Source organism: Garra rufa, chromosome 8, assembly GCF_049309525.1.
Source record: "Garra rufa chromosome 8, GarRuf1.0, whole genome shotgun sequence".
NCBI lineage: Eukaryota > Metazoa > Chordata > Actinopteri > Cypriniformes > Cyprinidae > Garra > Garra rufa.
In genome coordinates this window covers 48,111,756-48,122,190 of record NC_133368.1, presented here as the reverse complement: position 1 = coordinate 48,122,190, position 10,435 = coordinate 48,111,756, and positions in this window count along the sequence as shown.

Below are 10,435 nucleotides of genomic sequence, written 5' to 3'. Positions count from 1 at the left end.
ATATATATATATATATATATATATATATATATATATATATATATATATATATAAATAGTAATAATATTACTAAATAATAAATATAAAAAGTATTTTAAAAATAATATAATATTAGATTAGATAAGATTATTTATATAATTTCTTATTTCTGATTTTGAAATATGGTCTGCAAATATTCCTGACCACAGTTCACCTACTGACATATACTGCATAGACATATGCATATATTCATATATAGATCTACTTTTCTAGTAAATTCTTACATTTCAGACAAATGATAGCCTGTGGAGGTTCAAACTGAAACATTCAATACATGATAAAACCAAAATCATCTGAAAGCCAGTCTATAGCTGACCAGGAGACAGTGAAGGTCAGTGTAGCCAATGATAGCTTACTCCTCATCACATAAACCTCTTGATTTTGTCAACATCAAATGAAACAAACACGTCTGAAAACAGCGTTCCAGTGTCTAGCTAGCATCTTAGGATTGTTTGCATGCATGTCATTAGTATAGAGTGGTCAGAGGCCCTGCATCAGCTGCAGCTTCACCTTGCGCGTCTCCTCCGCTCGTGAGCGCGGCGATGGCTTTGCCCGCGCCCGTCATCCGCAGCGTCTCCAGCCCCGCTGAACTCATTCTGCTCGCGTGTTTTCCGCTAAACAACGACAACGATCCGCTTCTGAGAAATAACAGTATACGGTTACCGTGTCACTGTAAATTATCCGTTCGAAGGGGATCGTTTACCCCGCGTCTGTTGCGCTGATTGACCTTCTGCGGAGACGGAAGGACGCTGTGAGTTTTGACGTGAGCGCGCTGACGTGCACGCCCACTGTATACACAATATAGTGCGTGCACGCGTGCATGTCTTAACTGCACTGTAATTTCCTTAGCTTGGAGCAACAGGGAGGGCTAGAAAGCCACAACCCAGTTAACAATAATATGTCCTATTGTCATAAATATGCCATACATATAGGCCTACACTACCAGACGAAATATTTTTTATGCTTTAAAAAAGTGCTTACCAAGCCTGCATTTAGTTGATTCAAAGTGCAACAAAAACAGTAAAATTTTGTAATATTTTTATTATTTATAATAACTGCTTTCTATTTGAATATATTTTAAAATGTAATTTATTTCTGTGATTTCAAGCTGAATTTTTAGCATCATTACTGCAGTCACATGATCCTTCAGAAATCATTCTAATATTCTGATTTGCCCCGCAAAAGACATTTAGTTTTCTTACATTGAAAACAATAATAATGTAGAAAATATTAACATTAATAATAATAAAAAGAAATGTTTCTTAAACAGCAAATCAGACATAATAAATAAACAAAAATATACACATATTTAAAAATAATATTTTATTCTATTATTTATACTTTCTTATTTTGTTCTGGTTTTGAAATATGTTCTGGACATGTTATATCAAGAAAATGGAAATGTGTAATTTTTTTCTTTTTTTTCATTTAATGACATTAGATAAAATAATATATTATATTATATAATTTCTTATTATGTTCTATTTGAATGATTTCTGAAGGATCATGTGACACTGAAGACTGGAGTAATGATGCTCAAAATTCAGCGTTGATCACAGGAATAAATTACATTTTAAAATATATTCAAATAAAAAGCAGTTATTTTAAACAGTAGAAATATTTCACAAGTTTACAGTTTTTGCTGTACCTTGGATCAAATAAATGCAGGCTTGGTGAGCAAAAAAACAAAGTTTTGACAAGTATTTTACATTTTTATTAGCCTATATTTAGAAAGATTTTTTTATACATTATATCTTATAAGAATGTTTTGCTAGCGGTCCTTTTATTTTAGGCTATGAAAAAATATTCTGAAAAGTTTTCTGAATATTGAAAACATCAGTTTCTTAAGTTTAAAATAGTGTTAATATCTTGGTTAATGCCAACGTTCTATTTTTTTTTTCATTTTACAAACATTATGTAAACATTACTTTTGAATCTTTCTGAACGTTCTAAAACTAGTAGATAAGTAGCAACATTTAAATATGTTAAATGAAACATTTCAGAAAGGAACATTCCATTTGATCTTTTTCCAAATTTGAATGTTACATTTGAATATTTTCTGAACATTCTGAAACAAGTAGTAACATTTAAATACGTTAAATGAATTTTATTTTGTAAACATGAACATTGTGAATGCTTTTTGAACATTCTGAAAAAGTTGCAGTTAACATTTAAATACATAAGATAAACATGCAACTAAAATGTTTCAGAAAAAAATGTCCATAAATGACGTATAAATAGCTAACATTTTGAGAACATTATTAAAGACTAGTTCACTTTTTATTAGCATTACTAGAAGAACGGCTTTTTCAGAACTTTAGTTCATGCAATTAGGCAAATTAAGAAAATGCAACCTACATTTTTTATGTATCAATGGTTGCAATGCTCTCAAGACCTCACCCTCTGCAGAAATTGCAAATGCAATAAAACTTGTGGACTTTGAACTCTATTTTCAGATATGTTATCTGGCACTTCTGCTTCATACTTCATACCTGGTACAACTTAATAGATATGAAATACTGTATTTATGGCTATAAATGGCTCATTTCCACAAACTTTTATTTTTGCAAATTGTAAAATATCCAAGGTGGCACATTTCTAGTACTTGTGCAGTTAATTCTCATATTATATTTTCAGAATGTTTTGGAGTATTTGTCACTAACTAAACACAGTAATGTATCATTTAATGAAGGGTTATATTGATCTATCTTGCATCTTTTTTGTAAATATATATTTTTCTATTTTATTAAAAAAATTATAAAGTTAAAAATCCAGAGGTAAAACAAAAAACAAAACTGTAAGACATAAACAGAATTTAGAGGAAAAAAAGTAAAAAAAAGCCAGAAGGAAAAAAAAAAGATATTTGAGTTTATATCTTGCAATTCAGACATTTTCCTTAGTTTATATCTCACAATTCTGAGTTTATACTTTGCTTTTTTTCCTCAGAATTGAGAAAAAAAGTCAGAATTGCGAGATATAAACTCAATTGTGCATTACAAACTAAGAATTGTGAGATATAAACTAAAAACTGAGAAATAAGACCAGAATTTTTGAAAAATATAAATTCAAAACTGCAATAGATACATTTATAATTTGGAGCAAAAAAGAATTGATAAAAAAGGTCAAAATTTCAGTCTGCAAATACATATTTTTCTATTTTTCTATATCCAGAGGTAAATCAATGACAGTTACAATTTTAACAATAATACAAGTGTAATTTATGAGATTTGTTGCATTTTGAATCCAATTTTTCTGTGTGAAGATATGAACTTATAATTCTGATAAAAAAGGTCACAATTATCTCTTTTTTTTAAAATCATCTTAAATGTTCTTAAATTTTGTTTTTATTGTTGTGATTATTATTTTAAACTTTTATGATTTTTATGCTATTATGATTTTAATTCCTTTTATGTACAGCACTTTGAATTACCATAGTGTATGAAATGTGCTATATAAATAAACTTGCCTTGCCTTGCCTTGCCTTTTATTTGATGGTAAAAAACAAACAAACAAACAAACAAAAAAAAACAAAAAACTGTAAGACATAAACGGAACTTAGAGGGGAAAGTCAAAAAAGCCAGACATAAACTAAGAACTGCAAGAAAAAGTCTGATATTTGAGTTTATATCTCGCAATTCTGAGTTTATATTTTCCTTTTTTTTTTCTCAGAATTGACCGTTTTTTTGTACCTTGTTTTTTTTTTGGGGGGGGGGGGGGGGGGGATTGACGGTTTTTAAAATTCAAAAAGATATTTAAAAAAAAAATGCAACAATTATTTCAGTATAATTTTCTTAAGTTGAAATTTAGGAGTTAGCCTCCTAATTAAAAGAACCCAATAAATTATGATTTTATATATATTACGCTTCTGATATTTTAACAGATGTGTGTTTCAACAGATAATAAAACAAACTTAGTAAACATCTATTGAATACTTTACATCTTTATAAGGTGAGGGGTAAAAAAAATAAAATATAGTTATCATCTTACTTACTCAGTTAATTATTACTTACTCATTGATAATTGCAAACTTTTTTTTGTATTACAAGTTTTCTAGAATGTTAGGTTTAAATATGCAAATGAGCCATTAGTCAGTTTTAAAATTCTTGTTTAATTTTTTGACATCGAGTCAAATTCTTTTATAGAGGGGATCTCATTTTGTCACTCCATAATTCAGAAAAAAAATTGGAACAGACAGGAAACACTATATTAAAAAAAAAATTTAAAGGGGGTAAAATGCTGTATGAAATCAAGCCAATTCTATATGCACAAATCCCTCTGTAAAAACCTTCAGAATATAGACAGGAATAAAAAAGTAAAGTTTGGTGTGTGTAAGTGTTACTAAAGTGGAGATTTATGGCTCAGTGTATGAGGAAAAAAAACTCATTTTGAGAAAACGGCCTTTAAAAATATGGATTGTAATTGAAATCTATTGACACAAATAGATAAAGTGCTATAAAAGAAACACTTAACAGTGTCTTTTAGGTGTTTTCTTTTCACTAGTCTGAAAAACCACTTTATGAAACACCAAAAAGCCCAAAATCTCAAACTTGACAGGTGCATGAAAAAACTGCATTTTTGCCTGCATTGTCTCCCCTTAAATGTTTTTTGGTTGTGGAACAGCAGCTTGCACCATATTTGAAATGCACAACAAAGCTCTTTGTTAAAGTAAATGAACAGAAAGAGTAGAGGCGGGAGAGTTTGGTACAGTACATCAGTGTTTATTCCATGCCTTGATTTTACAGGTCACTCCTGTCGCACTGTACACAGGCTATTACAGGAAATCGTCAGGATTGGTTGATTTTTTTCATTAACACCATTAAAGATAAGGACGGGAAAAGAGACATGAGTAAGAAACAAACTGGAGGAGGAAAATGAGCCCAGAGCTGAGGACATTCTGCACAAAAATAGTTGATTTTTCAATACCTGTATATGTAGTAGTTGACAAAGCGATTAAAAACGGTTAACGTGAATAAAGGACAAAGATGATGGCAGGAGAAAACATACGGCTCATACTTTTAGCCAACTCTGTGACACTGGAATTATCTTTACAACCAGAACGGGTTTGAGTCATTTTATTACAATGATTAAATGTGATGCCAGAAACAACGGATTATGAGAATGACATCTGAAAAGTTTCCAGATGTTATAAATAAATTCAGATATTTTCCCCCTTGTTTTCCACAAAAATATAGGTGATGAAAATATGGAAGCCGTTTCTGCCATGCGAAAAACTCAAACTTTTTTATCCTTTAATTCAGTTTTTTTTTCTCTGATTATAAGATGTAAACTCAGAATAATGACATATAAATTGAAAATTGAGAAAAAAAGTCACAATTGTGAGATATAAACTCAGAATTGTAAGATATAAATTAAGAATTGTAAAATATAAACTCAATTGTGCACTATAAACTAAGAATTGTGAGATATAAACTAAAATCTGTGAGAAATAAAACCAAAATGGTAAAAAAAAAAAAATAAATTCAAAAGTGCAAGATATAAAAGTCAAAATTACCTTTTTTTATTTAATGACGAAAAAACTAAACAAAAACTAAACTGTAAGACAAACAGAATTTAGAGAGAAAAAAAGTCAAAATAGCCAGATATAAACTAAGAACTGCAAGAAAAAAAGTCATAAACTCAGTTATGAGAAAGGACTTTTATGAGTTATATCTTGCATTTTTTTTCTTAGAATTGAGAAAAAAAGTCAGAACTGCGAGATATAAACTCACAATTGTGAGATATAAATTAAGAATTGTAAAATATAAACTCAATTGTGCACTATAAACTAAGAATTGTGAGATATAAACTAAAAACATTGAGAAATAAAAACTGAAATGTAGAAAAATATTAATTCAAAACTTTAAGATATAAAAGTCAGAATTACCTTTTTTTATTTCATGGCAAAAAAACAAAAACAAAACTGTAAGACAGAATTTAGAGAAAAAAAAGGTAAAATAGCCAGATATAAACTAAGAACTGCAAGAAAAAAAAAAGTCTAAATTGTGAGTTTATATCTTGCTTTTATTCTCAGAATTGAAAAAAAGTCAGAATTGCCAGATATAAACTAAGAATTGTGAGATATCAACTAAGAATTGTAAAATATAAACTCAATTGCACATTGTAAACTAAGAATTGTGAGATAAACTAAAAACTGTGAGAAATAAAACCAGATTGGTGAAAAATATAAATGCAAAACTGCAAGATATAATCTTATAATATAAACAGATATAAACTAAGAACTGCAAGAAAAAAATAGTCTGAATTTTGAGTTCATATCTTGCAGTTCAGACTTTTTCCATAACTTGATGATGTTGATGACTTTTTTTTACAATTCTGATTTTATTTCAAACAATTTCTTTGCATTTTTTTCTTGTAAAATATATACTCAGAAGATATATACTCTGAGATATAAACTAAGAATTGCAAAAGTCACTTGTGCATTATAAAATAAAAATTGAGAAAAATGAAATAATTCAGAATTTCCAAATAGAGAAATAACATAAGAATTGTAAACAAAAATTAATAGCTGTGATGTATAAATCCAGAACTGCAAGATATACTTTAGAGGAAACAAAAGTCACAATTAACTTATTTTTTATTTTATGGCCGGGAAAAAAAAAAACTCAATTGCAAGACATACATTTCACAGAATTAATTATAACTAAGAAATGCAAGAAAAAAAGTCTGAATTCTGAGTTTAAATCTCACAATTGAGACTTTTTCCTTATAATCGAGTTTATATTTGGCAATTCTGAGATAATATCTTGCAACTTTTTCTCAGAAATTTTGAGATAAGTTGCAATTATTTCTATGATTTCGTTCCATGGCAGAAAATGGGCTCCCATAAAAAGTAATGACCGAATGACCATTTCTGAGATTGTTACTGTATATTTCTTTAAGATGCCATCCGTAATACTTCAGAAGACAGTTCTAACACACATGAGACAATTATGAGATAAAGAAACGCAGAAATTAACATCTAGTGCTTCAAAATAAATTAATGACCATGTAGACCAGCTACAAAAAAAAAAGAAAGACATTTTTAAATTAAATTAAATTAAAATCATAATTTACAGGATTGGTGGTTGGCGCTGTAGCCGGAAAGACTTCATACATCGCTCACTAAAAAACCAAGCCTGATCTTTAGCGAAACACGTAAACGGAGAACATGAGGTTGCTGCGTGTTTTCGGTTTGCCTTCGTTACGAGTCGTCAAAGCAAACCTTGCGTTTGTAGCACGTTACCATCATCCTGAACAGAAATGATGGAAGCTGTACAGTAATAATGGCTGATTTAGCCTCTTAAAGACATGAAATCAACATGAAAAGCCATTTTGCTTTTGCAATCGTTCATATTTTTGGATTGAAAAGGGCGTGGCCTACCATCATGAAGAAAAAAGGGTTAAAAATGAAAACCAAAAAAGGTCAATTTTGGTTTCATGAGCTAAAGTTTGTTTCCACTGGCCTTCGCTTTGTTCATTTTTGTTCAAAACCACTCATGCTATAGTTGTAGAGTGATCTCGCAAGGCTTCTTTTAGTAAGATGTGGGGAAAATAATAATAATAATACCATTCACAGTTTATTTCACATGCCGTATCCGGTTCAGAAACACATCCGGCTGCATTTACTGATGATGAACGAGGCATTTTAACTAGTACTAGAACATCTAAATATCTAAACACAGGGTAAATATGAATGCAACAATTAAATATAGACATGCCGGACGATGCAGTGTCCCTTTCGTGAGGAAACGACAAATTTGCAAAACCAAAATCACATTTGCAAAAGAGAATTTACACACAGACTACGTTCACACTGCAATTTGAATCCGGTTTGGGATTGAAATGCGGTGTGAAATTTTCCAAACGACTAGGATAAGACAGACAAAGCATTTTTTTTTTATTGTAGCGGAGACTCTTTTTGCACTATAAAGCATTGAACCTGAGCATTAAAACCAGCAAAAAGCACGGGATTCCTTTTTATTTTCTCTTTTTTACTCAAAAAAACTCTTTGACGTGTAAAAATAATGAACTCAAATCTGCAAAAATAGAGGTCTTTTACAAAGCACTTTAGTTCCGACTCGCCTTTTCCGACTCCTCGCGTCTGTCCAGCCCGCTAGACAGTCATCCTGAGCGAATGATTCTCAATAGCCTGAGCGCAAAACCGACGTTATTGCTGATTCACCCTCGACCCTTAAACAAACCAGGCTTGTTTAAAGGTCTGTGCTTCTGCGGTCTCCGCGAACGGCACGCTACCAACACGCAAACGCCGGCAGAACCACACCGGACACGTTACAGATGGGATCGTTTCACCAAAAAACTATTCGAAACCTGTGTGACTTTGTTGCATGGAACACAGAAGTCATTTTATCATACTTTTATGGTGATTTTTTTTTGGTCATGGAAGAGCGGAAGTCAACAGGTTTGGAAAAACATCAATTCTACAGTGTGTTTTTTTTTTGGGTAAACGATCCCTTCAAACTCTAAAGGGACACTGCATCTCCAGAACATCATCACAACTGCTCAAAAGACTGGAAAATCCTTAAAAAAAAAGCTCACCAAGGCTATTTTAATTGAATTTAAGTACACTAATTTTTTTTAAATATTATTTAACCGTTTTTAATGTCAACGTATTATAAAAACATAATTTAAGTGATCAAAGATGAATTTGCAGCATCATTAGTGTCACATGACGCACCTGAAATCATTCTCATATGCTGATTTGCCACTCAAGAAATATTTCTGATTATAATCGGTGTTAAAAACAAGTTTCTTACCCCATTGGCAGATTATTAACTCGTTCTAAGCAAAAACTCAACTTTGACTTGTTTTTTTCTGAACTCGTCTAGAAAATCTAAGAATTTTTAGATATTTTGGCTGAAAACAAGACAAAAAATCTAAGTAAGGAAAGCATTTTTTGCAGTGTGCTACTAATGGCTTAGCTCACTAGTTTTATAACATTAATTGAAATAAGCAAAAAAGTATGACATATGTGACCCTGGACCACAAAACCAGTCTTAAGTCGCTGGGGTATATTTGTAGCAATAGCCAAAAATACATTGCATGGGTCAAAATTTTTGATTTTTCTTTTATGCCAAAAATCATTAGAAAAATTAAGTAAAGATCATGTTCCATGAAGATTTTTTGTAAAATTCCAACTGTAAACATATCAAAATGTAATTTTTGATTTGTAATATGCATTGTTAAGAACCTAATTTGGACAACTTTAAAGGTGATTTTCTCAGTATTTTGATTTTTTTGCATCCTCAGATTTCTGATTTCAAATAGATGTATCTCAGCCAAATATTGTCCGATCCTAACAAACCATACATCAATAGAAAGCTTATTTATTTTATTTTAGCTTTCATATGATGTATAAATCTCAGTTTTGTCAAATTTAACCTTATGACTGGTTTTGTGGTACAGGGTCACATTTTTGAATTGCATGAATTTTGAATTGTGTTAATTTAAGCACTTTTTAAGTACCTCTTAAAGAATATCGCTTTTAATAATAATTTCAAAAAGTCAAATTCAAGTACTTCAAGCACTTTAAGTATGAACCCTGTTAACACTTTCATTCATTAAAGATGCATTAAATTGTTCAGTAAAGACATGTTCCTGAAAGATGCTGTTGTTTTAAATAAATGTTTCAGAATTTCCACAAAAACATTAAACCATACTGATAATATTAATAATAATAATTGAGCACCAATAATAACTAAGGAGCAAATCAGCATATTAGAATAACTTCCAAAGGATTAAGGGAAAATTCAGCTTTGCATTTAAAGAATAAATTAAATTTTAACATACAGTGCCCTCCACTAAAATTGGCACCCTTGGTAAATATTGCATTGTTTATCCTTTAGATCTTTCATTCAAATTCTAACCTTTCATTGACATACAACGATGGAAACTTCATCTCATTATGAAATAAATGTTTTTCTCTAGTTCACATTAGGCCAAAATTATTGGCACCCCTAGAAATTTGTCTAAGTAAAATATCTCTGAAGTATATTCCCATTAATATTATTTTTTTAGCACACCAATGTGGCTAGGAGTATAAAATTGTCCGGCTATGACTTTGTTCCACAGGATTATTAATATGAGGAACACAAAAGCCTAATTCCCTTAATCATCCATCGCAAGGAGTAAAACCAAAGAATGTAGTTCTGATGTGCAGAACAAGTTTGTTGAGCTTCACAAAATAGAAAGTGGCTTTAAGAAAACTGTTAAAGCATTGAAAATCCTCCATTCCCACCATCAGGGCAATAATTAAGAAGTTCCAATCAACTAAAGATGCCTAGAAGAGGATGTTTGTCCATATCTCTCCTATAAGGAGGAGAGTTTGAGTGGCCAAAGACTCTCCAAGGATCACAGTTGGAGAATTGCAGAGCATTGT